Source organism: Ursus arctos, unplaced genomic scaffold, assembly GCF_023065955.2.
Source record: "Ursus arctos isolate Adak ecotype North America unplaced genomic scaffold, UrsArc2.0 scaffold_23, whole genome shotgun sequence".
In the NCBI taxonomy this organism is placed as follows: Eukaryota; Metazoa; Chordata; class Mammalia; order Carnivora; family Ursidae; genus Ursus; species Ursus arctos.
In genome coordinates, this window is record NW_026622908.1 from 25,359,989 (window position 1) to 25,384,724 (window position 24,736).

The following is a 24,736-nucleotide window of genomic DNA, read 5'->3' on the forward strand; positions in this document are numbered from 1 at the left end:
AATACCAGGTTCTCATTAATAGTCATGTCACAAACTGTCTGCAGTTCCAAGTTTTTAGAAGACATATTTGCCCTATTTTCCCTTTCGGCAAATAATTCTGTCACAACAAGAAAGACTTCCAGTCTTTCTAATGCTTTCTCCTATACATACTTAACTTTTTCTTTGTGAATAACTCACCTCTCCATTTTTTTCTTCACTCAAGCAACTCAATAGCTCTACTATTATATGAAGCTTTCCTAAATCGATGGAAAAAGATTTACTGTTAAATCATGAAGGGAAATCTCCATGATTTAATTCACAAACTAAAGTTTTGTTAGTAAACTAAGGTAGATTGTGTTTTGTTTTGTTTTTTAAGATTTTATTTATTTATTTGTCAGAGAGAGAGAGAGCACAAGGGGGAGTGGGGTGTGGGGGGACGGGGCAGTAGCCAGAGGGAGAAGCAGGCACTCTGCTGAGCAGAGTGCCCAATGTGGGACTCGATCTCGGGATCCTGGGATCATGACCTGAGCTGAAGGCAGATGCTTAACCGACTAAGCCACCCAGGCATCTCTAGATTTGTATATATTAGTCCAGACATGATTTCCTCTGAAAATTATGAAATGGCAAATGTTTCAAAATACAGAAAAACATAAGTTTACTATGACTTCCTAATGATCTTTAGATTTATAAACGAGTACAATGGACTCCTAGAGTGATAGAGAAATAAAATGAGGTTTAATATAAAATTTTTTAAAGATTTATTTATTTATTTTAGAGAGAGAGAGGAAGGGGCAGAGGGAGAGGGGGAGAGAAACCCAAGCAGACTCTACACAGAATGTAGAGCCTGACCTGGGGCTCGATCTCACGGCCCTGAGATCACAACCTGAGCTGAAATCAAGAGTCAGCTGCTTAACGAACTGCACCACCCAGGAACCCCTTATTCAGTTTTTTAAATGCATTTTCTTGTTGTTCTTTGAAATAGCACATATAAAAATAAGTCATAAAATATCAATACTTAAAAATAATTAGACATATTCAAGAAAAAGAACCAAAATAAAAAAATAAATCTAATGGACCTTATTGTACATAGAGGATTATTGATATTTTTTAAATTTTGAATTTTTTTTTTACTAATTCAACACTTATGCCTATTGAACAGACATTTAGTTTATTGCTTATGTTGGGAAGGAAAACTTTTCCTTTCTTCCCTTCTAGGTTCTTTGACTGTTCTAATAATTAAATTGACATAAGACAATTAACAGGAGACAAATTTAATTTTGTATGTATGGGAGCTCATACAAATATGAGTGTCAAATAAGTGATGAAAGCAGGCAGCTTTTATACCTTTTAGACAAAGGAACAATAAATTGTAAAGGCTTGACAACACAAAAATTTTAGACTTGGATTAATAACTTAGTGAAGAAGTAGCAAGTTTTGTTTATACAGCCTTCTCAGTTCTAAATTATCTATCTCTGGTGATAAGGATGTTTCTTACCCCCTGGTACAGGGAGGGTGCCCCTCATATGGAAGATTTATTTCCTGCTTTCATGGGGACAAAAGAGGGTCAGAGTGGCCTTCTTCCATGGCTATTTCCTAAGTAACTTTAATTCAAATAACCAGTAAACCAGAGTGCTATATTTTGGGGTGACATATTCTGCCCTTCCTCACTTAATATTTCTGCTTCTTATTTAAGAGGGATTTGAGGAAGATAGGTAGAGAGTATATTCTGATAATTTGGGTGGGTCTGTCTTGCACATAAATCATAAAAATGAAAGAGAGAGGAAGGGATAATTGTCAGATTGGCTGGAGAATCTAGGAGCAATATTAATTTCCTCTTTGTCTAACTTGAATTCTTGGCAGGTAATTTGTTGTCAGAACTTTCGTACTGATACTTAGAGACAGAACATAAATCTATGGAATTGTGTCGTAAAGTACTTTGGTCATGCAAAATAGAATGGAGTCTGATACTTTTTATTGATAATCTTAAGTTTCTCAGCAGTAGTAATATTTTCTGCCTAAAACAAATTTACCTAGCATAGGGCTTATGACTCATAATGGTTCTAAGCACCAGCCTGGCAGTGAGCTTGAAAGATTTGATATTTGACAGTGCCGACAGCTGTGTATCAGGTAATTTTTTTTTAACTTGAATTACCCGAGACATTTAGATGTAATAATAAAACTGATACTACTACTAATAATGATAAATGAAGTTCTTACTTCATCAAACACCTCTTCATTGGAAGTGGGCATTGATTTCACTGAAAGACTTCAGAGGTTTGATAAATCAGTCGCCTGGCCTAGGTATGCAAGGTTAGCTCTGACTACGACTCCAATGGGGTACTTAAAAGATATCCGAAGTTATTTATAAATGAAAAAAAAATCAAGTCACACTAACAAATGCTTCCTCATTTCATAAGGAAACTAGGACTCTCCTGCCACAGCTTACCCATAACTGAAATATTCAAACATCACCCTGTCTTTGCTCTGGACTAATTTTATTACTATTGGAGAACTTTTCTGCTGCAAATGGCTACTAGGAGAATAACCTATTTAACAGATGTCAGTCATCCCTGTTTTCTGGTAGACTTTTGAATTAAATCAGGCAGAAAGCATTTATAGAAAGCCTACAGTGGCATTACTCTGAATATATCAATAAAACTAATGGAGACAATGCAGGGCAATAGGGAATGATGGACAAATTAAAATAACTACCACAAAATAGGGACATTTTAAATACTAATGGAACACACATATTTATTTTGCTGGAAAATGAGAGCGAGGAAAAGAATATGGTGCAAATTCAGTGAGCCTCTGTTATAATGCTTAGCAAGCTAAAAATACAGGACGAGAAAATGAGATTTTGGCTATGAGATGTAACAGTAGAATAACTTTAGATCTCTGGACACTGCCTGGTGAGGACAGGACTTGGTAATTTCTGGGTATGTGTTTGTTTGAACCCCCGTCTTATTCACGTTTAAATCCCTATCACCCAGCATGGAATGCACCTCGTTAGAGTATATCAGGAATTCACGGTGACCTCTGCTTTTGAATTTTCCTTACCAAACACAACTCTTAAAGCTGAAAATCCTGTTCGGAAGTTAATCTCTGAGCAACAAGTTTAAGTTACTTTACAATGGGGAAGTATACTTCTAGGGTTATCTATCTTTTGGGGCTTAGTTGCTTCAGCATTATTTCTTCTTGAAAAGGTCGAAATAAGGACAGTTTCATCTACCGAATGGAAAAATTAGGAAGATAAAACAAATTATTCTCTCATGGTTGAATCACCTGGCTTTGTCAGACTCACAGAGGATCAAGTTTAGTTGATACATAAGTGGAAAGATCTTAGAGCAGAGAAAGTACTACAAAATGTGATACCCCAAGGTTTTCTCTGGGTGACTATGATTGGTATATATCAGGTTTCGTTACAATAATAACAGAAGTATTATTTGTTTGTGTCAATAGGGGAGGCAAAACTTTACCTCTACCTCTCTTAGGGTCTCTGGCTGGGCTTGAGAATTAAATTGACATAAGAGAGATTAACAGGAGAAAAGCATTCAGATTTTTACGTGTATGTGGGAACCCCCATGGGAAAATGAAGACCAGAGAAGAGGCTAGACTGTGTTTATGTAATAGGTTAAACAAAGGAAAACTAACGAAAAAATATGGGGAGATGAAAGGAGAATGAATTATTTTAGCAGATTTCGCTTAGCCTTGACTCCTTGTCTTTGTCGATAAGGATGTATCTTTCCTTTTGATTTAGAGAGAGAATCTTTCACATGGAAGTTTCATCTCCTGCTTCAATGAAGAAAAGGAACGTGAGGGTACCCTTCTTGCAGTGGCTGTTTCTCAAGTGCCTTTAGTTCAAAATCCATATGCCAGAGGGGCATATTTTGGGGTGACAATGCCACCCTCCTGTCCTTTCTGTATAATGTTAGTTGGTTAAGTTCTGAGATGGCAGCAATCAGTGCTGAAGGCTCCATTTTTCACTAGTTACATTGTAAAGCCACCTCTTTCAGCCCTTTCCTTAACCCCTCATATTGTGCAAATGAGCATATATGCTAACGGTGCAACTAAAAGTCCATAAGGCTGATGAGGACAGGAGCAGACCTCATCACACCTCCTCCCCCACAGGTACCCCCAGGTGCAAGCACATAATTCCCCTGCTCACAGGCTCCTTAGATCATGCAAACACCAAACAATGTGAATAAATGCACAGTCACATGTACAGATATTCTGGAATGACATTTTAGCTTCAACTGTGAATCTACCACTAGAAATAGATGAAGTTAGATAGCTCAGAAAGAGGATACTAGGGGCGCCTGGGTGGTTCCGTTGTTAAGCGTCTGCCTTCGGCTCAGGGCATGATCCGAGCGTTCTGGGATCGAGCCCCGCCTGCTTCTTCCTTTCCCACTCCCCCTGCTTGTGTTCCCTCTCTCACTGGCTGTCTCTTTCTCTCTGTCAAATAAATAAATAAAATCTTTAAAAAAAAAAAAGAAAGAAAGAAAGAAAGAGGACACTAAAAGGTAAACATTAAAATATTCCATTGAAATGGAATGATTTCTAATATCTTTATTAGAAATATAATAATAATTATAATATATAATATAATTCTAAAGATTTCTAGTATCTTTATTAGAAATATAACACAGACGGGCATATTTCCCTGAACATGATAATCACTAAATATATATTATTATTTAATGAATCTTATATATAATGACTTATGTACAATGACACAATTAGAAAGCCACCTACTGCTTGCATTCTTTTAGGTCAAAACTCTTTTAATAATGGTTTTCAAGCTATGGATACTCTTTCTTTTAAAAAGTATGCATAAAGTTTCACGATGTTACAAATTTCTTAGGAACTATTCATAGGCCATGGACTCCAAGCTGAGGTCTCTTGATTTGGTCAAACCCTTATTTCACAGAGGAACAAACAGAGACCTTGCTAGGTTACTTGCATGAAAGAGCTGGTCTGGGGCATGAACCCAAAATCATGAGGTTTAGTTTGTCACTCTTTCTACCATACCATTCTCTCTCCCTCCCTTTTATAGATGAAAGATGACTGAGTAAAAGAATTCTGAGAAAGCCCTAATAACAGAAGAAGTCACTCAGGGCTGCTATGCCCTAAAATAAAAATCACTTTTTAAATTTTTTAATTGTCACATATCATTCTCCTGTAAGTAGAGCAATAACACACAACTCATCAGAATTTCCTGAATATCAGGCACTTAACTTAGAAACTGTGTCTGTCACTATCTCACACACTTAAATGATACTTTTGCCAATAGTGGGAGATGGCAAGCCTATTTTAGATTTTAATGGGCCTTATTGACTTGGTTTTGCAGTCTGAATATATATCATATTAAATATATCAAAATTCATTCATATTGCACATAAAATAACATTCATGTATAACTGCATAATAGTTGGATTGTGGTACAAATGTCTGATAGATATAATATTACATTTGGTAAACATACAATTTTATATATATAAGGCTTAATATTGCAATGCTTTCCCTATGCTGAGCCAATACCTTTTTTTTCATATTTAAGCATTTTTCTGAATCTGTGAAAAGCAACCAGTCCTAGGTATGTGCTCAAACAACCGATACATGAAACAGTCCTGAGAGAGATGGCTGTTAACTAGAAGGCATCTCCAATGACTTTGCAATTTAGCCTAGATTGACATCCAAAATCACTGATCATGAATATACATAAGTGAGTCTTTCCTTCTCCTCAAACATTGAATCCAAACAGGGTGATGACTTCAAAGATCAGCCTACAAAGGCCAGGGAGATAAAGTTTGAGATAAGTTAGAGTCCTGAGCTAAGGACGTATATTAATCTGGGTTCTTCAGAGAAACAGAACCAGTAGGACTTAATAGAAGTTAGGAAGTCCCACGATCTGCTGTCTACATGCTGGAGACTCAGGAATGCTGATGATATCATTCAATCTGGGTAGGAAGGCCAGGGACACCACGGAGCTGATGCTATAAATCCCAGTCTGAGGGAAAAGAGGAGACGTTCCAATTAAGTAGACAGACAGTAGGCAAGAAAAGGGGCAACTTCCTCCTTTCTCTGCCCCTCGTTCTATTCAGGACCTCAGTGGATTGGATGACGCCCATCCACATGGGGGGGGGCAATTTACTTCACAGAGTCCACTTCAAATGCTAACTTCATCTGGAAACACCACATGCACACCCAGAAATAATGTTTAATCTGGGTTCCTGGTGGCCAGTCATCACCGAGAACAAATATAAAATGTAGGTAGATTACACATACAACCAGTCTATTAGTTAAACTCCCTAATCAGAGCGTATTGAGGGCAGAGTCTATACTATTCATCATTGTATTCATTGTTCATAGTAGCTAATAAATATGTTGGGCAAATGTGATTCATTTGATATCATGTTGATATAAGTTTTAAGGCACTCAGTTCTGATCTCCCGTTCATGCTATGGATATATGAGGATAACCAGGGTAACCAAATGCCTCAGGCTTGTTTCATTTAACATTGCTCCTACTTTACACTGAGACTACCAGTATCATGCACCATCAGGCTTAGAGAGAATGTACCCCAAACTCTTGGAACCAGAATAGGGCTGGGTGAACAGACATGGCAATTAAGAACGACTACTGTTACTCCGTTTTGAGCTGGGGAAATTAGGTTGAGTGCAAGGTGACTTTCTTCCCTTAAACTGATTCTCTTTTCTTTCTTAATCTAGAGTCATCCAGATAAAGATCACATTTCCCAGGTTTCCTTGTTGGTGGGTGTGTCCTTGTGACTGAATCCCTGCCGATGAAAAATAGCATAACAGGAATGGGTAGCTTTCAACTTAAAATGAAATTACTTGCTGAGGGCATTCTCTCTTCATCCTTCATAAAGGCTTGAGAATGAATCAGGAAAGAACCTAAGTCTGACCATGTAGACACACACATTGTTCTAGAGAGGATGGAGTAATATTAAACCAGGAAAACCAACGTCCTGGGTGACGTTATGGAGCGAAGCTTCTCCATCTGCCCAAACAAGGAAATGAAAAACATTTATTCTAAATCTACCCATTCCCTTTTTTTCCATGAATTTATGATTATTTTCTCATCAAAATCTCTAAAAAATGTATTTTACATTAATTTCTTAGGCATTAATAAGCAGATTGACAATGATATTTCTCTACTTTATCCCTTTTATTACTTTTTCTTTGGACAATAATTATACAGCAACATCAAAAATAGTAGACATAATTTTTGAACATTATATGTGAGAAACTGTAAATTTATGCGTTAATTTAATTTTCATAATCCTATGTGAGAGATACTACTATCATCTTCATTTTATGTATGAGGAAATTAAGTCACAAAGAGTTTTTAATTTTATTTTGAGAGAGAGAGCATTCGCACAAGCAGGGTGTGGGGAAGGGCAGAAGGAGAGGGAGAGAGAGAATCTTAAGCAGATTCTTTGCTGAGTACAGAGCCCAATGTGGGGCTCAATCTTACAACACTGAGATAATGACCTGAGTTGAAATCAAGAGTTGAATGCTTAACCAACTGAGCCACTCAGGTGCCCCTAGTCACAGAAAATTTGAATAAATTTCCAATGGTCATTCCGTTTTAAAAAGAATGGAGCTAGGAACCAGATTGTTAGATTCAAAATCCACGCTCTTATATTTTTAAATTCCTTTATTTATAAATTGAATCACTGAGAATTTGCTCAACCTCTCTGTCAAAGGAGCCATTCCAATGTAAAAGACTGGTACAAAATCATTTTGTGCATTGTGTTTACATGATCGGAAGACAAGACAAAACACCTATAAGGCATTGAAATATCTAAATATCCATCCTGATGTGAAAGTAGAATTTCTCTGTGTCACTCCAGAAACCAGAGTATAACAAATAGTAAACTGAGTGGAAAGAAGGTTAGTGATGAAACACTCGAATGAATGGTGCTCCCAGGAAGGACATGCCTGGTCTCAAAGCTGTGTGTTACTTTTCACTGTACTTATTTAAAAATAATATGAATGTCTGGCAAAGACTTTGAATAAAGGATCATTAACCAAAGAAAAAATAGGACTGAACTTTCATTATGCTGATTTCATAAACATTAACTTTTAATTGTCTGTTCTATGAATGGGCAGATATTGTCAACCTGTAAGTATACACCACTTTAATCGTTGCACCAGATAAAGGGAGCTCTATCTTGGCTGTTTCAGTTGTGTTTTCCTCCCTGAACTATATATATATCTATATATCTATATATCTATATCTATATATATCTATATCTATATCTATATCTATATCTATATCTATATATATATATATATTTGGAATAGTTTCTTTCTAGGAGACAGATTTAGTTAAGGTTTCATCTTTTCTCTTTTTACTAATATCTGGGCTTTCTATTTAAAGCTTCATTTCTTTAATCTTACGCTCTGTGTGTGTGTGTGAGAGAGAGAGAGATAATATATCATCCTGTATTAATGTATGCATGATTCATTTAGATAATTCAGAATTTCTTAATTAAAACACCAATAGCTCAGAATTTCTATCCTTTGATTTTATATTTCTTTGGAAAAAATGTTTGCTTGCAGCATTGCCCAGTTTGTCATATTACATTTTAATACAGAGGCATTTTCTACCATTTCATGTGCCTTGAATATGGCAGATAGCAGAAGAGCTTAAACTTATCGTTGTTGAGCTTACACATGCACCAAAATGATATTTTTATAATCAGGCTCAGCCTAAAACCCAAGGTTTCTTTCCATTTATTCCTGACCGATAATCATGTAGCTGCATGTAGCATATCCATGTGCCATATCAGATCTCTTTCACTGTATATAAAAGTGGCATAATTGAAGAGTAAGTGTTGAAAACATATACACTCATTATTATTCTCATTTTGTAATATATAGCAATTGTTTTGTTCTGCCTCGGAAGAACATGCGGTCTCAGAGCACACAAAATGACATTAAGGGATTTTATAATATTTTAAACCCATGGGAAGTGAGTGACACAAGAAGACAGCTTTCATTATCTGATTGAAAGTTTAATATCAGTGGAAATAAATTTTATAAAATTATTTATTTATTTACAAATGGGCATGTCTATCATAGTCAAAAGATAAAGTGGAGACAATAGCATAATTCACACATCTGTTTTCCAAAATGTCTCCCTTCCTGTTTCAAAAAAATTATTAGCTTCCTATGAAAAATCTCGTTAGCATTATCTCCTCCAGTGCCGTCCATGTGAAATAAGTCAAGCAGAGAAAGACAATTATCATATGATTTCTCTCATCTTTGGAACATAAGAACTGGGAAGATCGGTAGGGGAAGAAAGGGATAAAGAAAGGGGGTAATCAGAAGGGGGAATGAACCACGAGAGACTATGGACTCTGAGAAACAAACTGAGGGCTACAGAGGGGAGGGGGGTGAAGGAATGGGATAGGCTGGTGATGGGTAGTAAGGAGGGCACGTATTGCATGGTGCACTGGGTGTTATACGCAACTAATGAATCATCGAACTTGACATCAGAAACCAGGGATTTACTGTATGGTGACTAACATAATACAATAAAAAAAAAACATTTAAAAAAATCTCGTTAAATTACAACCATAAAGTATAAAGAAAGCACAATCAATCAGCGAGGTCATCTGAACTTTGCCCTGATCTCCACATGTATTATCGACCACTCCAACCATAGAAGTCTATTTTCCAATCAAAGGCTGAAGGCAAGTGAAAGGAAGGATGGATAAGGATCAAAGAGTACTCTTCTCTAGATCTTTCGAAATGTGAATTGTGTTCAGTGTTTCCCGGTGAGGTGGATGGGAACACTTCCCACAGTAGCAACAACAAGAGTATCGCATTGAATTTTCTGTTTCTCGCTTGCAGGAGAATCAAGTTTGTTTGTGACCCTCCCGCCCCTTCCACTTTTCCCCAGCCAGGAATTATAAAATCTTCAATTATTTCAGCAAGTAAGTTTCATCTCATTATTGAGAAAGATAGCTAGTTTTCATGTTTTCTTATATTTCAAAAAGTTATACTTTTTTTCTTTTTTTTACCTAGTAAAATACTTTTTCACAAACTAAATTTTATTTCATTCTAATGTCTTCTGTCAGGTTGCTCTGATCAATTAAAAAATTAGTAGCCCAAAATAATCAGTCTTTTTTAGGACTTTACTAGAAGTGCTTATGAGTCATAAATAACTATGTAGCTCTACTGCCTAGCTCTGTTAACTCATGTGAGTTCTTTATTAATTTTGATATAATTATTTATTGTGGCATTGTTATGCCATCATAAATAAATGACTTATATAGTTTAAATCTAGATTATGGTCTCTTAATAAAAAGAGAATTGATAACTTTTGGATGGCATGTTTTCCTTTAAAAAAATTTTTTTTTTAAGATTTTATTTATTTATCTGACAGAGAGAGAGACAGCCAGCGAGAGAGGGAACACAAGCAGGGGGAGTGGGAGAGGAAGAAGCAGGCTCATAGCAGAGGAGCCCGATGTGGGGCTCGATCCCACAACGCCGGGATCACGCCCTGAGCCGAAGGCAGACGCCCAAAAACTGCGCCACCCAGGCGCCCCTAAAATTTTTTTAATGTACATTTAAATTTTTAATAAATGGCTTTGTTTGTTTATGCTTTCTGCCTAAGCATTTGTCAAAATTCCTGCAGTGGAATTTAATAAATTTGTGATGAGCCTTATTGAGTATGTGAGATTTTAGCTCTGTTCATCACATTAAGAGTGGAGTCCCAAGTAAGAAATTTTTGTTGGGGGAGAAATTTCATTTTCAAAGAGATATTCCACAAATTGATTCAAAAGTACTTGCCCTTGTGTATAAACTGTTCACATTAGTGGTAATGTGCCAAGTATCCGTCTACTTATAACCTGTTGTAATTTAATATTTTATATTGTCAGATAAATGGACCAGGTACCTCATTTAGATCATTGCTTTGAGAAACATCCCTAAAACACAAATCAGTGAAAGGGTACTAACATTTAAGAACATTAGAAACGCAAGAGACTTTTCTCAGCCTGGTCACCACAAAGAAATCATTAGTTTCATAGTACTGAGTAAGAAGTTGATTGCAAACGGGGTAAATTCCTCAGTCTTACTTAGTGGCCCTGGAGATTCTCCCTAATGTTTGTCCACAAAACCACAGTAGGAAATCTTTTCTATCTTGGTTCTATAGAATATACTATATGGTATTAAAACTATTCTATTAAACAGGTAAAATTTCTAGGGAAATTCATAAGCACCTTTATTTTTATTTCTCATCATTCTTTAAAATCAGTTTAGTGAGGCTGGCTCTTCCTCTAACCTTAGATGTGAACTCAGGCAATCCCATTCAAATTTTGGACCATATTTATGTAACAATATCTTAAACCTTTAATTACCAAATGCAGTTCTACATAGCAATCAAATCTCTGAAATTTTCTTTTTGCTCTCCTTCAACTCAGGCCTAATGTAGATGGGAAGTCTGCCTTGTTCACTGAAGTTTATAATTCGGAGGTGGGTAGAGAAGTAGTATGTCTGCATCCCTCCCTTCCCAATTCATATATAGAAATCCTAATGGCCAATATGTTGGTATTAGGAGGCGGAAGCTTTGGGGGTGATGAGGTATGAGGGTGGAACCCTTGAGAATGGGATTAATACTCTTATAAAAGAGATTCCACAGAGCTCCTTAGCCCCTTCTGCCATATGAGGATGCAACAAGAAGGTGCCAGGTATGAACCAAGAAGAGGACCTTCACTAGAAGGCAGCCATGCTGGCTTTCAGACCTGCATGAAATACATTTCTATTGTTTTTTTTTTTTTTTTTGGTGTTTATTTATTTATTTATAATTTTTATTTTGTTATATTAGTCACCATACAGTATACATTTCTATTGTTTATAAGCTACCCGGTGTGTAGTATTTTGTTTTAGCAGCCTGAAGACTAAAAAGGATAGGTAAGGGAGAAGAAATTATTAACCACTGTTCCATGTGAAAAGCAAGCTTTGCCATACTACTCTCTCAGTATTTAAAGCTGACTTTCCCTCATCAAGTCTTTCATGGTTTCTTCAGAGCCTCCATCCGGGTTTAGAATCTGTAAACTCTCAGATGATTAGGATGAATGAATCCCTATTCCACCTTGTCACAATCTCCTCCTCTGGCCCAAAGTTTCCCTTGATGCCTGCTTAGTTTTATTTGCCAATCCAGAGTCCTTCTTTGAGAAAGCCTAAGATGGTTCTAAAGTAATTGTGTCTCTCACAAAGATACATTTTTTATTCATGAAAAACTGCTGCATCCTCTTTCCTAAAAAGTTGCTCAATGAAGAAACAATCTTCCCTTTTTTCCACCAGTAGAACAGCTGGCCATCCAGTCCCTTGTCCTTTGCCTTCCCAGTTGTCTAGATATCAATTAAAAATGTTGTACTGCTCCTTGAGTAACCTCATTGCGTTCTAACAAAGTGAGTTTAGCAGGAAAGATGGGGATTCCATGGGGTGATAAGACTAAACACTCTAATAACTCTCTCCAAAGACTGAAAACATTCCTGTTCAAATCAAGAGATTTAAGTGTCATAAACTTTATGTTTTGTTTTTAAACACTGCCTTTTCCTTTCCTGTGTTTGGTCTAGCATCTACATTTGAGTGCAGTATCCATTGTGATTCTTGAGTAGATGCTTTCCTTTTATCATCAAAGAACATTATACGTTGATGGTAAAGATGAATTCTTTCACTTTCTCCTTGTAATAGGTTGAATTGTGTTCTGCTAAAAAACATACTGAAGTCTTAACCCCTGGTACGGGTGAATGGGATCTTATTTGGATTATGTGTTATTGTGCATGTAATTGAGTTGAGATGATATCATACTAGAATAGGTGGGTCCTTAATCCAATACGACGGAGTTCCCTATAAGAGAAGAGACACAGAGACAGACACACACAGAGAGGAGACCACCGATGCCCAGAGGGAAGATAGCCATGTGGCAATGGAATCAGAGGCTAGAGCTTTGCAGCTGCAAGCAAGGAGTGCCGAGGATTGCCAGTAATGACAAGAACTAGGAGAGAAAGCATGGCTCTGCCAATGTTTTGATTTTGAACTTCTAACTTCCAGAAGTGTATTCTAACCCACCCAGTTTGTGGTAGTATGCTTTAACATACCAGGAAGCTCAAACATAGTCCTCTTAACTAAACACTTAGCATATACATACACCGGTGATGCCATCACCACAATCTCAGCTGTGTGCCTATGCCCAAACTCATCAAGATGCCCATGTGAAATGTGTGCAATTGTTGCATATCTGTTATACCTCAATAAAGCAAAAAACAATGGAAAGACATTAACATATATTATTGCAGTTCCTCTAGAGTAGTGTGCTTCAGTATTGAAATTTTGTATTTAGCCATGTGTTGGCCGATTAGGAGTGAGACTTGAAAGAAAAATATGCCCATCACTCTGATGTCTAGCTCAAAAGCAGGATATGCTAGTTGGTTGAGACTTTGGATAACTCTTTGGATACAAAGTGAATTATTTAATTTTTTCTTTTTGGTGTGAGATGGTATGCTATACATGGCATTATTTTTGAAAACTAAATGTAGAGGAAGATGAGCTTGTGTAAATGTTTGTGAGTTAGAGAATGGTATGTGAGGTCATCTATTTTTACCCACTTGAGACTACTCCTTTCTTCCAGGTAAAAGCATTCTAATTTTATTTTAGGTAACTTCTCTGCCATTTTTCACTCTACATGTATCTTGTACCAGGCCCATTCTAGTTTGAGTTTTGAGGGTAGGAGCATGACCCAAGGCCTGGCTAATCAGAGAACCATATCTTTGTGCCATAGAAATAGATTAAAAAGTAATTACAGATCTAAAGTTGAGCAGACTGCATACCCTCAGACAATACTGATGATACTGGCTGGAAATGGTATTCTCTCAATGCTTAAGTTGCTAAACTGTTGGGATGTAAATAAGGGTGACAAGCTTTGCATTTTCACAAATGGAGTCAATGTAGAAAATAGTATCACTGAGAAATAGTAAAGACAAAGTACTGAAAACAGTGTTCAAACCTAAGACTCAATTATGCCTGAAACATCATATTTCTGGGTTATAAAGCCAAAGCCACATATGTTTTACTTTGCCTCTCCTTCTGTAACTATGGGTGAGCTACTTGTCTTCCTATCTCTGGTGAACCTCTACATATGTACTCATCATGTGATGGGGATCAATGTCTTGTTTGTTGCTGGATAGACACTCTGAGTTAATGCTACAAATGGTTTGGCCTTAAAGTCCAATGTACTGGGAGCTATAGTCTGTTATCAAGCATCTCCTTGAGATTAACAGGGAATACTCTATAAACTTTTTGTAAGTTAGAATTAAGAGAATTTTGAATTTTAAAGTTTAATAGAATTATTTTCTAGATGAAAAGAATATATTTTTATACATGATGTTCATGTACATTTTCTTTAATAATGTTGAAACTTTGAAACACCTAAAATGTTACCTCCATATATTTGTTAAGATTTTGCTTATTTATTTGAGAGAAAGAGAGAGAAAGCATGAGCAGGAGGAGGAGTGGAGGGACAAGCAGACTCCCCACTGAGCAGGGAGCCCTTCACTGGACTCCATCCCAGGACCCCGGGATCATGACTTGAGCTGAAGGCAGACACTTAACTAACGGAGCCACCCAGGCACCCACCTCTATATTTTTAATGTAAAATTCATATAATCTCTCTAATAGTTTTGATTTATTTTACACAATGTCCTAAATTCATTTTGTTCATGTATTAAAGTACAATAATAGTATTATCAGATTATCTCAAAGCATGAATTTATTCATATATTTTAACTGTTTTTATATACATGAAAGTATTCATTTAAACAAAGATTTATTCAAGGAATAAATTTTAAAGACTTTCAACCTCCAAAACAATAGACTCATTTATAAATAAGTCAGATGTCAGAAAAATAATTTCTTCAGAATCACAGTTACATACACATGCATACTCACATATTCAAAGAAAAACACATAGGCTACTTCTTCTGTCTTTACCACTTAGAATTTCTTTTTTTTAATTGATACTTAATATTTTATTTTATTTTATTATTGTAGAATTTCTTTTAAATCTTAAGCAAATGAATTTTCCTGTTTCCCTAAAACATGGACATAAAATTAACAGAATACAAATATTGCAAACAAAGAGCTTTAACTCTATACACTAAAATTATAGACTTTTTTACATAGTGTATTTGAACTTTAAAAATACTGCTTACCAGAAAGTGAAGACATACCAATGGTAGAAACACAGTGTTTTTGTATCAATATTTCAATGGCAGTGGCACTAGATTTATTTGGAATTTTTAATTTTATCCTTTTAATTTTTCTTACTCTTACTGAAAACATGAGGCAGCAGCTACCTGCATATCTTTTAATTATTTTTTGGAAGGCATATTTGTACCTGCTTAATTGTACACACATCCCCAATGTCCAATTTATTTTTGGCTTTAGATATTTGTTTGCAAGAAGGTCAATAAAAATTGTACAGTCAACTTATAATGCTTATAGTCTAGAAGGAGAAAGTCAGACATAATAAAAATTATGCCAGAGTTTTGTTTTTTAAGATATAGATTTTTCTGATGCTTATAAGATATTTGGAGAATATTGCTGCAAAATTAAATAAGCCATAGCAGGTCGATATTTAAGGTAAATAGCTTTAAATCATTTGGCATAATTGGGTTTTAAGAACAGTAAAAATAATTACATTTAGAATGCTTAGGTACTTGGCTATTTAAAAGTCTGGCCCTAGTACAGCTAGGCATTTTACTTTAAAACCCAATAAATAGAAAGAATTTTAATTCTTTGCTTTTATTTATCTTGGTACACTTTATTCAAATAATTGATTTGAGTATATGGGAAAAATTGGCTCAATTCATTGACAAAATTAAGACATGTTTTGGGCATTTGAACCAAGAAGAGTGTATGAAACCAACAGAAATGTTTCTGCTGTTGAAAGTTAAAGTATAAACTCCTCAAAATTTCTGATAAGTACTTCTTAAACACTATGGTGATTATCTCTGTATAACGGTAGAAGTTAGTAGTTCAACTAAGTAAATAGGTATTGAATAAATTCAGTTAGTTCCAAAGTTTTGTTGTGTTTGTTCTGAGGTGTAGTACCTTGTAATAATGAAATACTCTGAGTACCTACGGTATTTGCCTGACATTTTGTTAAGTACTTGATGTACGTTCTCACAGTTCCCATTATTTGGAGGTGGACACGTTATTATCTTACTCTGCGATGCATTCAGCCTTCTCTGAAGTTTGAAAGACAGTGAATAGCTGAGGCAGAATTTGAAATCAGGAAAACTGTGTTCTTAATCACTATGTCTTTAATCACTATCCTATAATGTCATTCACCTTTCATATGAAATTTAATATTGTGAGTAGTATAGAATGTTTTTCCTGACCTCAAGAAATAGGTTATACATTTGAAGAAATAAATATAGTCTTATGAGGGTGCTTGGCAAAAATCTGCTATTTCATGATATGAAAGGGGAGCAAACCTGGAGAGTAGGGACCCTCCTCTTCATGGGCTGATGTACCTCAGAAGGCACAAAGGCTTGCCTAGAATGACTCATGAGCAGTGCATTAGAACCTATTCTCCTGGTCAAGTGAATTGCCAAATTCACCTCTAGAAGGAGGTCAAATGAAACTAGTCAAAGTTTTGATCTCAGTTCTTCAACTTTATAGCACTTCCCTCTGCTTCTTTCCAACTCCATTCTGCTTTAATAAAGCCAAAAATATAGTTCTAAGTGGCATGGAGTAAATGGGAAAAAATCATGGTAAACCTGAGATAGAAAGGAAGAATGGAAGAAAATCCAGAGAGGTGGAAGCGGGTGTAGCGATGGCACATTAGGAATCAAGAAATATTTCTGGTAAAACTATTCAACTTGACACATGTTTCCTGGTTGTCGTACTACAGATTACTCCAACAGAGAAGCCATTCCAAAGGATCTGAATGCTACTTTTCAACTGAATACTCTTTTAGAGCCAACTCTGAGAATTCTTTTTAAGTATAACTTTCTCATAAGCAAAATGTCCAGCTTTTTGTTGTCATCTTATGCACATAGAAATTAAGTAACTAATTCCAGGCTCAATTACTCATTTTCATGGACAAGTGCCCAATTTTATAAGAAATAGTTGCTAGCAGGTGAAAAGAGTATTTTTTTAAGATAGAGGGAAAATAATTTATTAGAAGTGTAAATTTATTAGAAGTCTATTTTAGAGATATATGGAGGCTGGCCATCTTGAATATAAGCTAGATATTTAATGCCAAGTTGTTGTCATCAAATAATTTTCACCTATTACCAGAAAGTTCAGGAGCTGACATTTTATACAACTATGTGGAAATGCCACAGAAATTTCAGCGTATTTCAGAAGGTAAATTTGAGGACCTCAGTTTCAACTATCACATGAAGGACAATGCTATCAACTGAATGCTCCCCCTCTAAATTCTTGTTGAAGTCCTCACCACCACCATTATATTAGGAGGTGGGGCCTATTGTAGGTAATTAGGTTGGGAATGGGATCAGTGACCTTATAAAGCAGACCCCAGAGAGGACCCTCCCCCCTTCCTCCATGTGAAGATACTTTGAGAAGATGGCCTTCTATGAGCCAGGGAGCAAGCTCTCATCAGATACCAAATTTGCTGACACCTTGATCTTGGACTGGCCACTCTCCAGCATGCTGAAAAATAAATTGTTGTTGTTTATAAGCCACCCAATTTTTGGTTTTCTGTTGTAGCAGCCCAAATGGACTAAGACAGTGACCTTGGTCTATGGTTTTCCACCATTAAATCCTAAGCCCCTGAGATAACCTGAATTTAATAAATAGTGTTCACAAATCCATATAGTCTACAAGAGTTATAAGTTTTCATATTAAAATTTTAATTCTAGAAATGATGTATCAGCTTGTAAAAAATTAGGTGTATATATCAAATTGACATTTGATAATGATTAAGTGAAAAATTCCTCAATCCTATTTAGTGTTTAGAATAAAATACTAGTCTGTTTACAGGTCTTCTAGATGAATAAAAAGGTAAGTTCTCCTTGGAAAAAATATTCAGAAGACCCCACAAAGCGGATAGTATTATGCTTTCTATAGCATCTAGGTAGTCTGTGTCAGCCTCAATGTCCTCAGTATAAGTAATGGAAAACTAAGTGTGTGAACAAAACTTTATAGGACCAGGCTATAAATTGTGGTATATCTAATCAGGACAGTAGCTACCAGAAAGGTCCATATTTTGTTGGCCAGACAATTTTCCCCAAATATATCATAATTATTCCCTGTAAATTACTCTGTCATATTCAATACTGAAATAGTAAGTTTATTTATTTTTTTAAAGATTTATTTATTTATTTTAGAGAGTAAAAGCACAAGCAAGCTGGGAGTAGGGCAGAAGGGGATAGACAATACTGAAGTCAACTTCACTCTGAGCACAGAGCTCGATGCCGGGCTCTATCCCAGGACCCTGAGATCATAACCTGAGCCTAAACCAAGAGCAGCTGCTCAACTGACTGTGCCACCCAGGCACCCCTGAAATATTAAGTTTATTTTTTAAAATCAAATGATATATTAAGACCTCAAAATATTGGCCACTTTTATTTTTCTTACTCATGGCTTTCTCTACCTTGAACATGTCTTTGTCAGACAAACTTTTTGTCATTTTAAGTTAAAATTCTAATATTATTTATCATGAAAAGTATGGTATGCCTCATAATTTTATGGGAGCCACAATGTCTTGAATGTACTGCGACCCATTTTTTTTATTGGTTCTCAATATCAATATAATTTTCTGGAACAACCTAAAGCAATATTCTCCACAAACAAAATACTCCCTTCTGATTTTTCCCATTAAATAACCTCTTCTACTTAAATCCAAAATCCATATAATAAAGTATCTTAGCTGATTTTTAAAAGGGATATGTAAAATCTAAAATATTTTGTCACTTAATCAGTAAATAACTCAGAATTTCAAGTGTAAAACTGGGACAGATGCTATCTCAAATACATTTAATGTATTTGATGTATGTTTCAAGTACCCCAAAATATGGTATTTTCTGTTATATTCACAATTATTACAATTAAAAAGAAATTACCCTTTCCATATGGAGAGAGAGAGAGAGAGAGAGAGAGAGAGAGAATTAATATAGGCAAAAACCTTGAAGAATGAGAAGAAAGAAAATATGGAACAAATATATTGAGCTCTACCACTCCAAGGTGATTTTAACCTACACCCTCTTATTTGCCCTCATAAATACATATTAGGCATTATCATACACATTTTGTGGGTTGAAAAATGATACCAAAATAAGGGTAATTAATTAAGCAACAGAGGTAGGATTCAAATTCTAGTCAAATATGTGATCTTTCTACTCTAGAAGGTCAAGTGACTGGAAATACTCCATTAAATGAATGAGCAGATCTCCAGGACCCAGCAGAGGGGGAAAAATAATTCCACCTAGGAGAGCAGAAAAAATAGCCTTTGTAAGAGCCAATATCTCATCTAAATTTTAAAGGAAGAATGTAATTTTGATAAGCAACATATACACAAAGAGGGCTTTGTATATTAAGTGAATGGTATGGGATAAAATTGAAGACACAACGTGTCTATTCTTTAGAGGAAGTCCAATGTGGTAGATGTAACTTTGAGGTATAAGTAATCAGGTTAGTTAAGTAGGTGAGGTGGGGCCACTTCATGGACCCCTACACTGAGACAGGGTTTGAGGACTAGGAAAGAGTTCAAAATTTTGTGTAAGCAATCATGGAAGAATTTTAGATGGAGGTGATATAAACTTCTTTAGAGAGAATCCTTTCATTGGGTATTTTTTATGTTGGGGAGGTTATCTGGCATATTGCCCCATGGGTAACAAGGATTTGATTTTTACAAAGTTGACATGGGTGAATTGTTGCCGCTAGTCTCTTAAGTCTGGAGATTGACTGTATTAACCCCCCCACCCCCACCTGGAGCCCCCACCCTACTCTACCTTCAGAGTCAGCAGCTGTCACAATTGTGTTTGCTCTATAAATTCAGACTTTCTATTAAGGGTCTATTCAAGGGGGTAGGCTTGGGTAACCATTGTAAACACATTTGGCTACATATCTAAATCTATACTCTTTGAAAAATCATATGAGTACTGAAGTGAGCTTTCATATTGTCATTAGTCTCTCTCCTCTGTCTTAAATTTCAGTTTAATCCAAACCCTGGGAGGGAAGAAGTTTCTTTTCTACTTCCCTTCATATCTCCAGTGATTTGAATTGCTTATCTTAGGAAGTTGACCCTATCAGGAGAATGGAACATAGTTTAAAATGTAAATAAATGATGGATAGTGAAATCATACAGAAGGCTACCGCGCTAAGTAACTGTGAGGGTATAGAGAAATTAAAACTTATAAAACACAATAAGAAATTAAATCAACAAGCATGTATATAAGCAATCACATTAAAAAAAGGAAGAACCAACTGCACTGAGTTAAACAATATGGCTTTATAATTTATAAAGTTGCCCAAAAACCTAAATGACCGGGGCCTGAATCTACAGTTTTCTGAATCATTGACATGGGCTCCAGTGAAAAGAAAATAAGGGCAAGGGGTTTTTGTTATGTTTTGTTTTCCTTACAGGCAAAGAGACTTTGAAAAGACAGAAAAAGGTGCCCACCTGAACTATTGTTGCAATTTAAGTTTGAATATCATGTAATAATACCATGTAGGCATGATCTACCATATGCTTGGTTAAATATTTTTATAAATAATTGGAGTAATTTGCCCAAAACCATTTTAGTGGATAATTCAAAACTTAGCCCTTATGCACATGTTATCTGATTCTAGACATCAAGGATACTAGAAAGGAGAATTAGATTAATTAACTAATTAATTAGTTAATTAATTAATGCCTTACACTTTCAATACATTTCTCTCCTGAAGTTGGTGTAATTATGTCTGCCATCTTTACAGGACATTCAGTGAAGTTCATTGCTTCTGTTATGCGGGTAGTACATTATGAAAGTGTGATTAAACTGAGAGGTTCCAATGAAATGGAATTAAATTTTATTTGGTCTGTGGTGCTGGGACTTTCTATGTGTTATTGCAACTAATCATAAAATGAGGCATTATTATTGCCATATTAAAGGTAATGCAAAGGGCTAAGAGTTATTAAATGAATTGCCCAAGTTCACAACCTACCCTCCATAGAGACAGACACAAAGTACTGACTAGTAAAACGAGTGATCAGGTCAAATCAGGCATTTCATTTAATTTCTTTATTCCTCTCATCTGTTAATATTGCATAACACTCAATTTCCTCTGAAACTTCCAGCAAATTGTGTCAGAAAGATGAGCCAGAAGATCTCTATCAACTCGCCTCAACTAGAATTATGGAGCTACTATCGTCTGCCTAGAATTTGAGGCCAATTTTCAGTGAGCGTTCATAATCATGAGAACCACATTAGAGATGATTTATTTTTCTTATGCCAACAATATCCCTTCTTCTCTGAAATCATAAAATTTAAAGATGAAAAAGGACATTATAGATTCTCTAAACTACTGCTAATCAAATATTTAACTTCCCCATGATATTCCTGTTCTCACCACCAATGCTGCAAATATAACCACCTCAAGAATCCACTCCATATTTTTCAGCTAATATCTTACTGAAACTCCTGCTGCAGTCCCACTGACATGCATTGGTGAAATCTATCAGCCAGATAGGCCAGACGGGGCAATTCAGGACCAAAAATACAATCTAGAAGAAACTTCTGACTGTGTGGAGGCTGACAAGTTCACTGTGGAAGGTCCAGAAGGACATTGACATGGGGAGGTACATACAGTACACATATCTGAAAGGCAAATCTATTCCACATCAGCTTCAAAAAAAAAGAAAGGCAAAATGAAACAGATATCACCTGGCACTGAGACAGAATCCAATACAGCGCTGTATAAGCAGGGCTGGCTACATAATTTGTGGGTTGCAGTACAAAATGAAAATTCAGGGCCCTCTTGTTCCAAAGCAAAAGTGCTGTAAAGGGTACTACCAATATAAAGCTAGCTTTTCCTTTCTTGGGTGGTCTCTCTCTTGACTTATCAAAGTATTTCCATTTGCTGTTTAATGTCATTCTAGGTAAATAATTTTTAAAATTATCAGCATGAATTATTCTTTATAATGTGCACTGTTAGTTTTAAATACAAATATAAGAGCATTTAGCTCATTTATGAAAACACCAAAATGACACAGTTTGTATTTTATAGCTCATTCCTGGAGCGTGCTTCTGGCCAGCAAGAGCTAACACTTCCACATTATACACTGGGAGCTTCAACAAAGGAAAAGATGTTTTTGGCCAGGCACTGAACCATCCTAAGGGGCGCTGCCCTGGGTGTGGGAATACAGGATATGAGGACCCTCACACCCACCCTGGATGCCCAACCCAGGGTGACCGAAGGCACCTGTAAGGCAATAGCTGGGACTCCGGTTACACTGATGCACAGTCCCGGCTTGGTGGGGTGGAGGGTGGGGGCACTCTAGGGAATTTAAGCCAGTTGTCTCCCTTCCCACAGCCCCGCCCACTTTCAATGTATGGCTTCTGGCTGCTCACTGGATGAGGCAGGAAGTGCCTGCTGTGGGTGGCAACGACTACCACCAGCCCCACCCAGAGACACTCCAGAGCCCCAGGCTCTGGATTCTGAACCAGTTCTGAGTTGCTCTTACACTCAGAACTTCACTGAGGCGTGAAGAGTGGTGGTAGAATGTGGGCTCCATGCCCCCATTGCCCTAGCTGCAATTGGGTTGTTGATCCAGGTAGAGGGAAGCAGCAACAGCAAGTGGGAGTCTGGGGTGCCTGAGAGTAGGGGACTGGGCGACTGAAAATCTGCACTGAGTGGCTGGGACACAGGACTGTACATGAACTGAGATTCCATGCCTCCCCCACCCACTTCAACCATATTTAATTGTGCCGTGGAGATGCACTTTCAAAGCACAAAGTCAAAGATAATAAGCATTTCAAGACAGTGACAACAGGGCATTAGACCAAGCACTTGGTCCTTCTGAGTGTGGGGCCCTGTGCCACTGCAGTGCTCACATGCCCTTGAATCCAGCCTTGGATAGAGTCAGGTAATGTTTGATGTACACACCTAGAAGAGAAAGTCAACTCAAGGTGCTGGCAAGTGTCAGGGACCCAGGTTGAGAAACCAGACACCAGAAACTATTCATCTATGGCGAGATCTACTTCTCTCACTATCTCTGAATGTGGTCATTAATATCTGAGCTAAATCCCCTGTCTTGTTTATACTTCCCTTATTTTGTCTAGTATAGGTTTGAGTACCAGAATACAGTTGCCAGAGCTAGGTCCACGAATGTGCATAAACATAATCACCTTTCCTGGTTTAAATACACATCTTCGCCTATGTAGCTGGTGGCTGTTTATCAGAACAGTTTGCTAAGTAAATTGATTTTTTTATAAAGTTTTCACAAGGAATATTTAACCACTTTAAAACACAGACTATTTCCAAGCCTGTGAGTACAAATATAGTACAATGTGTAAATTAATTAAAATTATTTTTCATTGCTTATTCACCGTAGTGGTTTTAATTCACCACATTTAATTTCTTTTACATATATTTTAAGCCTACAATTAAAAAATCCATGAAAATGTAGGTGATAGTGTACTTTATTATGATTATATCCATTATCTTGTGTATACATTCACAAAATAAAAAAATGCTTCAATTTTAATTATTTGTCCCTAACAAGGTGAATTATCTGATGTCAAATGAAACTAATAAACACAGGCCTCTGAGATCACAAAACCACATACAAATCTGAATTGAAGCTCAAACAAAAAGTTAATTATTTTCTGTTGACATTGATAGTATATTCCCTCAGCTACATCAAAGTATTTTTAAAAATCAGATGCTGTCAGAATTATCCATTTTAAAAACAAAAGATGAGTGACTACCAATTCAAGGAAAGAGAATAAACTCCAGTGTAGTAACTTACTTTTAACACCCAGAGACAAATGACAGAGCTTTGATCTTGCCTAGGCATGAATGAAGTTTTGAGGAAGTTAGCTCCCCCTGCCTAATTGGGTGCCAAAGGTCACTGCCACACTCAAACAGTGCCACTCCGTTGTCTCTCTTCTGCGCATGTTGACTTTTATCTAGGAATGATTATTTCAGTGCCTTTCCCAAAGGCAAGTTACACCTTTTAGTGTGTTGAGTATTATTTTAGATGTCTCAAGGACTTAGGCTAAATTGCCTTTTTCTGTTTGTCCCTGTAATAGTTTTTCTGGTGCAATACCATTCGTGTTATCTTTTAATTTCTTGGCGCCATGGGGTACAAGTTGTCTGTGATTGCATGTGTCATGAATACCTCAAACAGAAAAGATTGTGCCTTAGAACAAGGGCCACGAAGAAACTTTCATTCCAGCATCATTCCACTTAACAGAAATGAGCATAAGGGCTTACAACTTTGGGGTGCCATCTGAATTGGAAATACAAATGACCGTTTTCAGCATCAGATCAATGAAAGGAAATATAAAATATGGAAAGGAGCTTTCCTGGTGATGATGGGTCTTACAGAAATATACAATGAAATGAACATATCATTCCAAATGAACATTAAACCCTTGTGTGAAGTGATTTGATATGGAAAAAATGCTGAATGTTATTTAGTCCCTTATTCTATAATTCTGCAATGGAAAGCAATGGGGACCTCAATTTGTTTTTAACCT

General features: G+C 36.3%; 1 pseudogene; it reads left to right on the top strand.

Annotated features, from left to right (window-relative positions):
• Positions 1-2,033: 2,033 nt before the first annotated feature.
• The window catches only part of LOC130544689 (profilin-1-like), a 146,039-nt pseudogene continuing 123,336 nt past the window's right edge, over positions 2,034-24,736 (top strand).